We start from the raw sequence: 14316 nt of genomic DNA on the forward strand, positions 1-14316 counted from the left end.
GTTTTATATCACACAACTACTTTTGCAGCAGCTTTCTCACATCCTGATCATTATATAAGCATGTGAAGAGTCTTAATTAGTGATTGGATGCACCGGAGGTTACCGCATGTAGAGAAACTCCAAAAACAAGTCTCACTTTTCATTTAAAAAAACTCCAAGCTGGATTGAAATGTCTGCACAAATCTTTTGTGTCTGTTTGGCCCAACTATAAGTTAACAAGAATATTCTTCATGTAGTGTTTGGAGAACATTTTTCCTCAGCTAAAGAAACTCTTAAGACTTTTAAAAGTCCTCCTCAGTACGACGAATAGTTTTACACCTCGGGAGCTCTTTTAAGGGTGAGAAGATTTGTGAATAACTTTCACCTTGACTAGGATTTACTCTTAAGTGTCAGGAGAAATACCCAGAAGTAAATATAAGCGTATAGCGTAAGGAATAATTGAGTCAGAGAGATCACAGGGTGTACAAGAAGAAGCCTAATTGAATCAGGCTAAGCAGACTATTCATGCAGACGTGTATTTTGGATATGACATCTACAGGCTTGATCTAACAGTATTTCGTCGTACTTGCACAGTCACAATAAATATATCTGATCTCATCTTATTTTAGTCCATCTTGGACTTCAGTGTAAAGTGAGTCGAGCATGATCAGTCCCTCCAAATATGGTACGATCTACAGGTGCATCTAATCAATGATTAAACACTCACATACTCGTATAATTTGTCGAGGCTACTGCACAAGCGGTCATGTGTTGAAGGGGAGAAGGCCCGGCATCAGTGGGTGAACTGTACAGAGTCGTTGGCTGTAAAGGTTCAATTTTTATGGTATCTTATCAACACTATAGAGTTTCTTCCTTGCCTCTGGAAAGAGTCTGACATTGTACTTGTGTCCAGGATGAAACACCAACATCTCTTAAAGACTTTCAGATAGGGTACTAGCCTGTTGTAAAAAAAAAAAAAAAAAAAGATTTGGGGTGTAACACAGGAAACATTAAACCCCTTCCAATGTACTTATACTGTTAGTGAGAGTTTTGGGGACGCTTTAGGCACTCTCCTTCATATGATCCAGAGTCGTCTGGATGGTGCAATGAATTCTGCACAAGAAAAGAAAATAGAAAGAAATACTTGCATTCTATACTAAAATGAATCTCTTTCTTACTTTCTTTATGAGTCCCTGAGTCTTTCTTATGCATCGAAGTCCATGACCTACTCTATTTATGAGTTTTGTATTTATTAGAACGGTTGTTTCTTACCCTTTTGATGACTTGTATCTATTAGACTGGTTGTTTCTTATCCTTTTGATAATTTGAGTCCTGACTATTTATAGTCCAGGTAGCCGTTGTAAATGTGCTATACAAACTTGACTTGACTTTTGCTTGGACTCCCAGGATCTACTTTTTTCCACATTAGAGATCCAGCTCTCACGCCACTCTCAACATCAAGGCAAACCTCATGTGTATTTCCACATTATTGGCACAATGGACAGTTTTCCATCATGTCCCGTGTTTCATGATTCAGGAGCGACCTTTCTATCAGGTAAAGCTTTTTGTAGTCTGTTTCCTTGGTTTTAATGACAAAAGGGTGCAGGAACACTCATAAAGTGAGTAGACAATAACAATAAAGAGTTTATATGTGTAATTATTTACATATATGTATAATATTCAACTAGTGGAAAGTTATATACAGTACACATGTAGTTTTAGAAAACCTTACACATTTCTTGTCCCTCATACTTTTTGCCATAGTATGCTCATTCAAGCAGGCATAATGAGACTGTGTTAATTCATCGCACCCCTACTACCATCTCATTTATTCAAGTCAATATGAAGTAAAAGCAAAGGGACTAAATATGTAAAACACAGCAGAAAAAAAGCAGCAAGACATAGAACTACTTGCAGTGTTCATGACAGAACCAGAAGTGAAGCCCCACAAGTGATGGACGGCAATGATGACCAGTACCTGAGGGCCTATTCACTCAAACACGTTAGGCTAGTGCCACACAGCTGCAGGCCCATTTAGGAGAAGTGAAAGTTTCCAGACAAACCATTCGCAACCAAGTCCACCGCTTTGACTTAAATGCCAGACAACCATTGAAGGTGACTCCACTGAAACCAAGACCCTGTTGTGTCCGTTTGCAGTTGGCACACGACCATGTGACCTGAACAATGCAGCAGTGGTCTACTGTTTAATTCACTGATGAGTGTCGGATAAGCCATGCACAGAAATAATTGTCGTCAGCGCTGTTGGAGAAGGCAAGGTGAGCAATAGGCCGAGGTTAAATTGTTGGGGTAATAAATATTGCACGATTGCACTTGAGTCTTGGAAATGTGTGTTTGCCCCTTTGTCATGATGCTTTTATGAAAAACTTTGAATTGCCTTGTTGCAGCTGTTGGCGCAAAGTAACCCACTGAACACTATTTGTAGTTGTTCTGGCTTTTCTTGTTGATCCATAACCCTCTCATAGTATCTTAGTTTGTCTTTTTTTGATGACAAACAGTCTTTTACACTTACAACAGAGGACCTTTGTGACACCTTTTATAACATCCCAATAAGTCCAGATCAAAAGGGGTTCCTAAAGTCTGCCAATGATTACAACAAAAAGATGGACAGCAATCATAAAGCGCAATCACTGAGAATATCACAAGCTGCATCCCACACAAGTTGGTGCCAGTGGTGCAGTAGCAGAGGATGAAGTGGATGTCCATGTTGTGCCCAAAAGATGAATGCATCGGCTTTGATGAAAGTCAAGGGTAAAACCACGTTTCTTGCAGTCAGTAACTCAGTATTTATTACAGGAGCTTTTTATATGATGCAGTATATGGTTACTGTTGCTCTTATCAAAAGTTACACCTCTCAGGTTGTAAAAGCAGTCTTTAAAATGACTGTCCTCAACCCATTATGCTGAACTCATTTTGAAATTCATGACTGATGGACATATTCTGAAAAAATGATCTGCAAAACAATTTTCACAATCCTTAAGTACCTTCTGGTTCCTGCAGTTGTTGCTTTGCTGACAAGTACGAGTGTTTTGATATGGCTCAACTTCCAACGCACTCCACAGTGCCCGTCTCGACATTTACACTCAGACCAACCTGAAATGCACAATGAGCGCAGTGTCGTCTTTGCTGACCTCTCGGCTGAAGAGATTCGACAGGTGCGTGACTACATGTCCAAGATCCCAGGTATGAACATCTCATTTGAACCATCGTCACCTCCTTCAGCTGACTACCTGTATATGATCGAGCTCTCCTTGCCAAAAAAACTGGAGGTTTTGCACTACCTGGATCGTGACGGGCCAAAACCAAAAAGAGAAGCAACTGCAGTGGTTTTTTATGGAAGTAAGAACTTCATAAAGGAATATGTTGTTGGTCCACTACCCAACCCATCCTACCACAGAGATGTCACTGTTGAGAGATACAAAAGAGAGATCCCTTTAACTGCGCGTCCAGTTACCTCAGGGGAATACTTACTTATGGATGTGGAATTTCTTATAGATGTCCTCAAACCAGTGAGTATGCTTCTGAAAGAAAGCTTTGGTTTAACTCCATCTTCATACCATGCTTACTACGATGGAATGCCAAGAGGGGTCAAGTAAGGAGACAGACAGACATGGGTTTCACTGTGTCAAAATGAGGAGGGCTTCTACATTCATCCTGTTGGCTTTGAGATCATGATCAACCATCAAAGCACCAATTTTTCATCCTGGCATGTGATGAAGGTGCTTTATAATGGTCAGTACTTTGATAGTTTATTAGAACTGAAGCAGAAATATGAAGATGGGACTGTGCAGAAAATCATCTACAAACCTGTGCCAAATTATGCATCACTCAAACCCAAGAAGAAACCCACAGGTGTTGGACCCCAACAATTCTATGTACAAGGCAAGCGATTCAGTATAAAGAACAACAACATTGTATACCTTGACTGGAATTTTGCCTTTGGCCTGAACACCCTCAGAGGCATGAGAGTTTTTGATGTACGCTTTAGAGGAGAGAGGATCATTTACGAGCTAAGTGTCCAAGAGGCCATGTCAGTTTATGGATCTGTTACCCCAAATCTCATGCTCACCAAGTTCCTTGATGGCAGTCTTGGCATTGGTGCATGTGCCTATGAATTGGTGAGGGGGGTCGACTGCCCTTATTCAGCCACCTACATAGACAGTTTCCATTTCAAGGACACTGGTGTTCCACGGCAGCTCAGAAACTCAATTTGTGTCTTTGAGCATGACATGGGCCAACCTCTACGGAGGCACTTCTCAGAGAGTGTCTACAACAGTTATGGAGGACTTGCCAATAGTGCCTTAGTTTTCAGGACAATCACAGCTATCGGAAACTATGACTACATGTGGGATTTCATTTTCTACCAAAGTGGCTCAGTGGAGGCCAAGGTGAAGGCCACTGGCTACATTGCATCTTCTTTCAAATTGAATAAAAATTTTCAGTTTGGTCATCAAGTTGCAGAGAATGTCACTGGAAATATTCACACCCATTTCCTTAATTTCAAAGTGGATCTTGATGTTTTAGGTGAGTGTAATGCAAATCTTAAGACCCTTTAGTAATAGTAAGAAATAGAATAACAGATAAAATTCATGTTTAAATACAATTTAATACATTGTTAATGGGCATAATGAATTGCAGAAGCTAAATTGAAATATTGTTTCCTATGTCACTTTTTCAGGAGTAAAGAATGTATTCCAGACCAAAGACATGGAGTTTGTCAATGTCTCTCTTCCCTGGATGCCTGAACGCCATGCCATGATCCCCCAATTGGTGGAGAAACAGCTTCAAACAGAACAGGTGCAGTGTTTCTATAGAAATGACATGGCATTAGCTTATGCATATCTGCAAGCAAATAAGAGTTAAATGCCCCTGTGTTCAAGAAAAAAACAAAACAAAAAACCATTGGAATAAACTGAATGCACAAATTGGGTCAACATTGCATTATCCAAATCTTTGGGATGGTAAAAATTTGTTTAATGAGTGTTGATCACCACATCATAAAGATAAATGATTCAACGATCCTTACAGAATATACAAAAAGTAATCCCCCGTATACAAAATAGCGGTGAATCCTGCTTCAGATGGATTCTCTGTGCCGTGGAAAAAAAACTGCTGGAGTGGACTCATCGAACAAGTGCTCAGAGGTTACCCATTCTGTTGACAATGGAAGCATGTTGTTGGTCACTTGTTTCAGAAGAAACAAATTAGTTTCTGTTTGCACAGAAATCTCATCCGAATAAGTTAAAGGAGGTAAACGGGAAATGGATATTGTGTACTCCATCAACAAGTTGAGGACTGTGCATTTGTGTAATTTAAGTTACCATATTAAAAAGAAGAACTACATGACACAATGGAAGGAGACGTAAGTCTCTTCAAAATTTCTGTCTTGATGATCATCATGGTTTCATCCATGGTTCCACCAAGTCACAGTCAACTTTTAATTGTTTTGATTTAATGAATATATGAGTTGAAATAATTGAGATATCTTCTACAGCATCCGTTGTGATTGCATGGTTATTACCAATTATGCAAATTGGGTAATGACGTTATGTTGCGACTTCTAGCGACTTTTAGGACAGCCAATAGCTACTTTCTTTACAAAGGTGTTGGCAACTTGTACCACTTAATAAATTACTTTCATTTACTGTCTTCCACGTTGTCAATATATCTCCTGTAAGGCTCAGATGCGGTGTTCACCTGTTGTCAGGTTTTCCGCTGTGGCCCTGAAAACGTTTTACCCTTGGTGGCCAAAGTCTCCACTATATACATTTCCAGTAAGCACCTCCCATCACCTTTATTAACAAAACTGAATATGCAGGGTTTTACTGCTGGAGGAGGCACTAACATAAGAACCAGGAATGCAAAACTGATGCTGGGTTGATTAATATTGGCTAACAATGACAAATATTTAACTACATCATCTTTCACATAAATGGGACAAGTCTAAAGCCTACACCAGTAAGGCTGTGGTACGTTTGAAACTGGGATATAACTCATAAAAATGATCATGGAATTTTTCAGAGGATCTGCCACTCTCCAGGAACCTTATGGATTTTATATTGTTTGACTTCTCACAGGAGGCAGCTCTACATCATGATGCCAAGACTCCACGTTACCTCCACATTGCAACCAACCAGACCAACCAATGGGGTCATCAGCGCTCCTACAGGCTGCAGGTCTTCAGCAACACAGGAGACCATCTCCCAGAGAGCCAGGCAGAGGAGAAGGCCATGTCCTGGGCCAGGTTAAAATCACCATATAAATGCCACTCACATTGGTTTCATCATCACTTTGTGAACTCCAGTCTGTGCTATGGCTTTTGTGCCTTGTATGTGTAAAAATGTGTATCTGCATTATCGTCTAATTCTTTCCTCTCCCTGGAATGTCCTTTTAACATGATGTTTTCCAGGTATAAGGTTGCCATAACTCAGCACAAGGACCTAGAACAGAGCAGTGGCAGCCTTTACAATCTACACGACATGTGGAATCCAGTTGTAGACTTTAGCAAATATATTGAAGATAATGAAACAATTGAAAACGAGGTGTGTGTTATCCATCCTAAAATGTGGAAATTTGAATCGAACTAAACACGTGAAACTATTCCAATTCGGATTCTTTTTTTCTCTCCAGGACCTGGTTGCTTGGGTGACCACTGGTTTCCTCCACATCCCCCATGCAGAGGACATCCCCAATACTGTTACTGTGGGCAATGGGGGCGGAGTCCTGCTGCGTCCACACAACTACTTTGATGAGGATCCTTCCATCCACTCTTCTGATGGGGTGTACATTTCTCCTGGCACTGAGGAAAGCTGTGACTACAATCGGATAGCTTGCCTTGCTCAAGAGACCTGCAGTCCTGTGCTGGAAGCCTTCACTTTCCATGGCTTTGATTGAGACTTTTAGGGAATCAGAAGGAGTAAAATGTTTATATTCCAATGTTTTGTTTCTGATTCTTTGACATAGTGTGTAATTAACATTAAAGTCATTATTAAAATGTGAAATAGAAATAGAATCGTATTTTCTGTTTGACTCTTAAAATGGTAGGGTTTGTTAATAAGTTGATCCGTGTATACATTGCATTACCAATCAGTTAAATATAATACATGCAGGTCCTGACTACTTTTACCAACAAAGCTATGCAGTTAATTTTGTCTTTACTTTAACTTCATTAACTTTAAATTGTATGTTGAAACCCCACAGTGATCAATACATAACACGCTGTGAAACATTTAAATAAATCATTTTTTGTGGACTTTAAAGCAGTGTATAATTTCTATTATTTATCTCACTGTCATGGTTTGGTTCTGTGTTTCGTCTTGTTTTAGTTTTCATTCTTTCCTTAGTGTTCTGTTTGTTTCCTAGTGTTGATCGTTTCCCTTGTGTGTTTTAATGTTTTATAGTCTTTTTTTCTTTAGTATGTTTCCCTGTGTCCTCCTATGTTGCCTGTAAGTGTGTTTCCTGGTGTTAAGTCTAGTCTTTAGTGTTTCCTGTTTTATTTTGTAATATCTGGTTTAGGTGGTGTTGTCAGTGTTGGTTTTTACTTTTCAGTTGTCCTCAAGCGTTCTGGTCTTGTGTTCTTTGTTCCTTGTGTTTCCCGCCTTGTTGATTACCCTGATTGTCCTCACCTGTGTCATTAGTCTCACCTGTGTCAAATTACCTCATGTCTATTTAGTCTCTGTCTTTGTTACCCTATGTGTCGTTTCATTGTCTTCTGTCATTTGACTTCTGAACCCTGCAGTCGGATCATTTGAATGTTCTCTGTTCCTCGTTTTTGGATTTAATTTTGAGTAAGTTTTTGTTTGTGTTTTTGCCTTTTCAGTTAGAATAAATAATTTAGTTTTCTGTACATGGGTCCACTTTATGCACTTTATCTTCCTATAGGTAGGGCTTGGCACATGATAAACTCTCATATCAAGAAATGTGATATCAATGACTCTGATGTAAACTAAGATGATCTAGGGCGTGGATCATTCTATTTATTATCCCCTATTGTAAAATATGTTCCTTTTAATCTGCATGCAGGCAATCCACGGATAAAAGTAGAGTTTGTATCACTTGCAGGGTAAAAGGAATGTGTTCATCCTCAACAGGATATTAGATAGATAGATAGATACTTCATTGATCCCGAAGGAAATTCAAGTTATTATTAGACGAGCACAGCTACAATTTTAATTTCAACAATATCATACAGGTATTTTTGCTGGTACTCTCAATCATAACAAATTTGCTTACAAAATCATACAATTGAATAATAATTTCAGGAGAGCCTGTTTTTTGGGCTCCTTTTACCAACAGGAGCTCCCCAGTTCATAAAAGAAACTGCTCCTGAGGAAATAGTTTCACTTGTGCGTGCAGATTTTATTTGTTACCAAGCAGCACATTCTGTTGAGAATTTTAAAAACTGCAGTTTCAAGATAAGATAAGATAAGATACTTTATTGCTGGATGTGTACAAGTAGCACTTCTTGTGTTCCAGTTTATTGTTCTGTGTTTCAACGTGTGCAAAGATCATGTTCTGGATGGGGACAGTGTGATGTCCTGGCTGATCTGGGAGCTGCTTTACTTATAGACTTGTAATTGTCTTAATACATCTCCACATACTTCAGTTGTATGTTTTGTTGTGTGCACAGTTTGCTTGTACCTTCTTGTAACCTCTTTTTTGCCCGTCTTGAATTCCCTCCATGCACCACTAGTAGGCCAGTATGTCACCAGTCTTGAAAGCAGCATCCTAAGCACTGATCAGGGACCTTTCATTACTGCCCAGTCCCAGCTTCTGGTTTGGAAGAATCTTGATGGTCTCAATTGTTAATACGTCTCGATACAAAAGTAAATGTAGGCCTAAAGTACTCTTCCACTGCAAACATTTCCAAGTGATTGCTGTCAAGACAGTCCTGCAGGAGAGGCTGCCTTTCTCAATACTTGGACAGTTGTTACAGTTGGTCCTGTACTGCAGATGAGAGGTTCATTTCAGATAAATTTATTTATCCATAACGGACTTCAGATGAGTAAAAAGCTTGTTTTAATAATTATAGTATCGCTCATAAACGTGTTATATAAAATAACTTGACAAAATTCAGTGCTATCTTTGTGAGAGTTTTAGTCTCCTTTATACAACTGAATCGTTTTTACACTTATTTGTATAAGAATCAAACTGACTAATACTGCCCTTATCAAAACAAACAGGCGTGTGCTATCTTGTAAGAGCAGCCTGTGAAACCATTAGCCTCGCCCCTTTTACTGTTTTCTCTGAAATGCTTTCATTTCATTTCCACAACTATACCTGCTGGAACAGGCAGAGAAATGATCTGCAAAATTATTTTCAGGGTCCTTACGTTCCTTCTGGTTCCTGCAGTTGTTGCTCTGCTGATCAGTAACAGTGTCTTGATATGGCTAAACACCCAACGCACTCCTCAGTGCCCTGCTCACCAGGTAAACTCAGAACTACCAGCCAACCACAATGAGCGCAGTGTTGTCTTTGCTGACCTCTCGGACGAAGAGATTCTACAGGTGCGTGACTACATGTCCAAGATCCCAGGTATGAACATCTCATTTGAACCATCGTCACCTCTGTCAGCTGACTACCTGTATATGATCGAGCTCTCCTTGTCAAAAAAGCAGGAGGTTTTGCACTATTTGGATGGCAACGGTCCAAAACCAATAAGAGAGGCAACTGCAGTGGTTTTTTATGGAAGTCAGAACTTCATAAAGGAATATGTTGTTGGCCCACTACCCAACCCATCCTACCACAGAGATGTCACTGTTGAGAGATACAAAAGAGAGATCCCTTTAACTGCACGTCCAGTTACCTCTGGGGAATACTTACTTATGGATTTATTCATGTTGCAAGTTCTGAAACCAGTGAGTACATTGCTGAATGAAAGCTTTGGTATAACTCCATCATCATACAGTGTGTATTATGAAAGCATGCCCAGAGGGCTCAAGTCAGGAGACAGACAAAGCTGGATTACACTTTGTCGAGATGAGGAGGGCTACTACATTTATCCACTTGGCTTTGAAATCTTGATAGACCACAAAAGCACCAATTTTTCATCCTGGCATGTGATGAAGGTGCTTTATAATGGTCAGTACTTTGATAGTTTATTAGAACTGAAGCAGAAATATGAGGATGGGAGTGTGCAGAAAATCATCCACAAACCTGTGCCAAATTATGCATCACTCAAACCCAAGAAGAAGCCCACAGGTGTTGGACCCCAACAATTCTATGTACAAGGCAAGCGATTCAGTATAAAGAACAACAACATTGTATACCTTGACTGGAGTTTTGCCTTTGGCCTAAGCACAATAAGGGGCATGAGGGTTTTTGATGTACGCTTTAGAGGAGAGAGGATCATTTACGAGCTGAGTGTCCAAGAGGCCATGTCAGTTTATGGGTCTGTTACCCCAAATATCATGCTCACCAAGTTTCTTGATAACAGCTTGAGCATGGGTGCGTGTGTCTATGAATTGGTGAGGGGAGTTGACTGCCCCTATTCAGCCACCTACATAGACACTATCCATTTTATGGACACTGGTGTTCCACGGCAGCTCAGAAACTCAATTTGTGTCTTTGAGCATGACATGGGCCAACCTCTACGGAGGCACTTCTCAGAGATTGTTTACAACAGTTATGGAGGACTTGCCAATAGTGCCTTAGTTTTCAGGACAATCACAGCAATAGCGAACTATGACTACATTTGGGATTTCATTTTCTACCAAAGTGGCTCAGTGGAGGCCAAAGTACATGCAAGCGGCTACATTCAAGCTTCCTTCTTAATGAATGATAACTTTCAGTTTGGTCACCAAGTGGCTGAAAATACAATTGGAAATATCCACACCCATTTCCTTAACTTCAAAGTGGACCTTGATGTTTTAGGTGAGTGTAATAAAAAAAAGGTAAAGACTCAAATAACTGCAATATATTTTACATCAAATCGACCATCTGAAAATATAATGACATGCAGTTTTATCCTTTTGCAGGAGTAAAGAATGTATTCCAGACAAAAGACATGGAGTTTGTCAATGTGTCTCTCCCATGGATGCCTGAACGCCATGCCATGATCCCGCAGTTGGTGGAGAAACAGCTTCAAACAGAACAGGTTTAGTATTATTTAAAGAAATTGCTATTGTAAAAATAACCTTCTCATAGTTACAACCAGATCAATTCACATTTATTCTATCTGTAAACTTCTTTAAAAAAAAAAAAAAAGTCATAAAAGTTACTACTAAAGTAACATTGGATTGCTCTCTGATTGGCAAATAAAAGGCACACAAAGCATTACCATAACATCAGTGCAAAGTAGATAAAGAAATGTAAACTAAAAATCCTCCTTCAAATGTGTTTTTCCCCTTTAATTTTGAGTGTTAATCCAAATCCAGAACTCCATTGGTTAATAAATTTGATTTCCGTTTATCATTTTTGTGTGATTTTGTTGTCAACACATTCAACTATGTAAAGAACAAATTATTTATATTTGTGAATGACACTAAAGGAGATGCTCAAAATCTGGAAAACATTTGATTTGTAACCCCCAATCACAAAAGGATACATGACAGGATATTCTTTGAATACGGTGTTGGGCTTCTTACAGGAGGCAGCACTACGTTTTGGCACAAAGACTCCACGTTACCTCCACATTGCAAGCAACCAGACCAACCGCTGGGGTCATCAGCGCTCCTACAGGCTGCAGGTGTTCAGCAACACTGGAGACCATCTCCCAGAGAGCCAGGCAGAGGAGAAGTCCATGTCCTGGGCCAGGTGAGAATCTGCTTTGAAATGTAACTCAGACTAAAGTCATAATCACTTTGTGGCTAACACAAAGAAGTGTCCTCATCTTCAATTAAGCTGTTCCTCTCCCTGCAATATTATATAACTTAACCCCCAACAGGTATAAAGTTGCCATAACTCAGCACAAGGATTTGGAACAAGGCAGCAGCAGCCTCTACAATCAACATGACATGTGGGATCCAGCTGTTGACTTCAGCAAGTACATTGAAGATAATGAACTAATTGAAAACGAGGTGCGCCTGTGTGTGTTGGCAATTGGAATACTGCATACAATATTTACTTAATAAACACTGCATTTTCTCATTATTTATTTATTTTTTCCAGGACTTGGTTGCCTGGGTGACCACTGGTTTCCTCCACATCCCCCATTCAGAGGATATCCCAAACACAGTCACAGTGGGTAATGGGGGTGGAGTCCTGCTAAGGCCACACAACTACTTTGATGAAGACCCTTCCATCCACTCTTCTGATGGGGTGTACATTGACCCTGGCACTGAGGAAAGCTGTGAAAACAACAGGATGGCGTGTCTTGCTCAAGAGACCTGCAGCCCCATTCTTGAACCCTTCACCTACCATGGCTTTGATTGAGGTTTTCAGGGAATCACAGGATGGAGGAGTTCTTAGTTTTTCTATTTGACTAAATATAGTTTTTATACATTAACAATCAGGTAAGGATCATAAATATTAATATAGGGGGTTTCTTTGTATGACGGTGTTTAGTGTTTCCTGTGTGTCATTAGTCTTCCAAGTGTCTAATAGCCCCTGTGTCTATTTTGCCTCAGTGTTCCTTTCCTTTTGTAATCATTTTATTGTTAATTGTCATTTGTCAGAAACATACCTTGGTCAGTTTTTCCTTGTGGTTCCCTGCTCATATTCTTTATTTAACATTTTGAGACGTAATCTTGGTTTTACCTTTTGGCTTTTTTTGTTAAATAAATATTTTCACTTAAATTACCTCCCTGCCTGTCTTCCTACCTATAAGACCGTGTGCCTTCTGATAGTCATATATCAGCTGAATCTCTCCAGAAAAACCTTTATCTTTATAGAAGAATCTTTAGGTTTCTACAGAAAATCCTTTTGAAAAAAATAAAATTTCTGTTGTCAAAAATGCTCAGTCATTCAGGTAATGTGAAGCCATAATCTGAAATACAACTTGAGTATTCCTTCGTCTATTTACAAATGACTCAAAATGTAGCTTCAAGATTGTTAATGAGGTCAATTGGGTCCATTTATATTACACTTGTTTTATTCTCACTGCACTGGCTCCCAATTGAGTCAGAATACAATTTGAAATTCATGTATTTGTTTTTAAGGCCCTGAATGGTCAAACACCTGTTATGCATACCTGTAGTGGGGGAGACCAGGGCATGTTGCCACTTGGGCAAGTTGTCACACTGTCAATATTTCAGCCACTAGAGGGCGCTTCTTACAAATAAAATACTACAATTGTTCTTCTGTGTTGTGTGTGTTGTCATATCCTGTCTCGTAAATGTAAACGCATCGGTAAGAGAGGTGAGCATCATTAAATACTATTTCATACTCTGAAGTAAAAAAATTAACTTCACGTTTTTTGTAATAGTTCTAGTTATGGTTTCAAGCAATCATACATTTCTACTTTGTAAAGGGGGAATCAAGTATATTATTATATCCTTTCCAAAGTCCTGCTGAAATCTACCTTTGAGTTATAGCAAGAGAAGCAAGTGAAGGAAAGATGGTGAGGAACTTTTGAAAGGAAAACGGAACATGGCAACACTGCACCTGATGTGATGCTCAGGGCAGTCAGGGAGGTGAAGACAGGAAAAACAATTCGGAATAAAGCCAAGGTCACTCACCAGTCCCTCAGGAAGTCACGATGTTGCGATCACAAGAATTCACACAAATTCAACCAATCTCCATGATTTCTGGGCGACCTTGCAATTTTGTCCAATCACCGCAACTTTTCTGCAAATTCCATCCATCCATCCATCCATTTTCTACCGCTTATCCGGGGCCGGGTCGCGGGGGCAGCAGTCTAAGCAGAGACACCCAGACTTCCCTCACCCCAGACACCTCCTCCAGCTCTTCCGGTGGGACCCCAAGGCGTTCCCAAGCCAGCCGAGAGACATAGTCTCTCCAGCGTGTCCTGGGTCTACCCCAAGGCCTCCTCCCGGAGGGACATGCCCGGAATACCTCCCTAGGGAGGCGTCCAGGGGGCATCTGGACCAGATGCCCGAACCACCTCAACTGACTCCTCTCGATGTGGAGGAGTAACGGCTCTACTCCGAGCTCCTCCCTGGTGACCGAGCTCCTCACCCTATCTCTAAGGGTGCGCCCAGCCACCCTACGGAGGAAGCCCATTTCGGCCGCTTGTATCCGAGATCTCGTTCTTTCGGTCATGACCCAAAGCTCATGACCATAGGTGAGGGCAGGAACGAAGATCGACCGGTAAATCGAGAGCTTCGCCTTTCGGCTTAGCTCCTTCTTCACCACGGCGGACCGATACAGCGACCGCATGACTGCAGACGCCGCACCGATCTGTCTGTCGATCTCACGCTC

The 14316-nt window shown here is 40.4% G+C and overlaps 1 pseudogene across 1 annotated transcript; it reads left to right on the forward strand.

The window, feature by feature from the left end:
* Positions 1-112: 112 nt before the first annotated feature.
* Positions 113-12735, forward strand: LOC306837697 (annotated as a pseudogene). Its single transcript, XR_013781762.1, has 11 exons — positions 113-337; positions 1387-4521; positions 4676-4794; positions 6075-6241; positions 6407-6539; positions 6628-6880; positions 9220-10869; positions 10974-11092; positions 11585-11751; positions 11882-12014; positions 12106-12735. The product of XR_013781762.1 is annotated as an uncharacterized misc_RNA (transcript).
* Positions 12736-14316: the final 1581 nt, after the last annotated feature.

This window comes from Symphodus melops (assembly GCF_947650265.1).
Source record: "Symphodus melops genome assembly, chromosome: 17".
In the NCBI taxonomy this organism is placed as follows: domain Eukaryota; kingdom Metazoa; phylum Chordata; class Actinopteri; order Labriformes; family Labridae; genus Symphodus; species Symphodus melops.